The sequence below is a fragment of the Physeter macrocephalus genome, chromosome 6 (genome assembly GCF_002837175.3).
Source record: "Physeter macrocephalus isolate SW-GA chromosome 6, ASM283717v5, whole genome shotgun sequence".
In the NCBI taxonomy this organism is placed as follows: domain Eukaryota; kingdom Metazoa; phylum Chordata; class Mammalia; order Artiodactyla; family Physeteridae; genus Physeter; species Physeter macrocephalus.
Genome location: NC_041219.1, coordinates 19,441,235 through 19,442,122, shown reverse-complemented (window position 1 = coordinate 19,442,122; position 888 = coordinate 19,441,235).

Genomic DNA, 888 nt, shown 5'->3' with positions numbered 1-888 from the left:
TGCTCTGATCTTTATGATTTCTTTCCTTCTGCTAACTTTGGGTTTTGTTTTTTCTTCTTTCACTAGTTCCTGTAGGTGTAAGGTTAGATTGTTTATTTGAAATTTGTCTTGTTTCTTGAGGTAGGCTGGTATAGGTATAAACTTCCCTCTTAGAACTGCTTTTGCTGCATCCCATAGGTTTTGGATCATCGTGTTTTCATTGACATTTGTCTCCAGGTATTTTCTGATTTCCTCTTTGATTTCTTCAGTGATTTCTTGGTTATTTAGTAACATACTGTTTAGCCTCCATGTGTTTGTGTTTTTCACGTTTTTTTCCCTGTAATTCATTGCTAATCTCATGGCATTGTGGTCAGAAAAGATGCTTGATATGATTTCAATTTTCTTAAATTTACTGAGGCTTGATTTGTGACCCAAGATGATCTATCCTGGAGAATGCTCCATGTGCACTTGACAAGAAAGTGTAATCTGCTGTTTTTGGATGGAATGTCCTATAAATATCAATTAAATCTATCTGGTCTATTGTGTCATTTAAAGCTTCTGTTTCCTTATTTATTTATCATTATGTAGTGTCCTTCTTTGTCTCTTGTTACATTCTTTATTTTAAAGTCTATTTTATCTGATATGAGTATTGCTACTCCAGCTTTCTTTTAATTTCCATTTTCATGGAATATCTTTTTCCTTCCCCTCACTTTTAATCTGTATGTGTACCTAGGTCTGAAATGGGTCTCTTGTAGACAGCATATAGATGGGTCTTGTTTTTGTATCCATTCAGCGAGCCTGTGTCTTTTTGTTGGAGCATTTAATCCGTTCACATTAAGGTAATTATCGATATGTATATTCTTATGACCATTTTCTTAATTGTTTTGGGTTTTTTTTAAATTTTTTTTT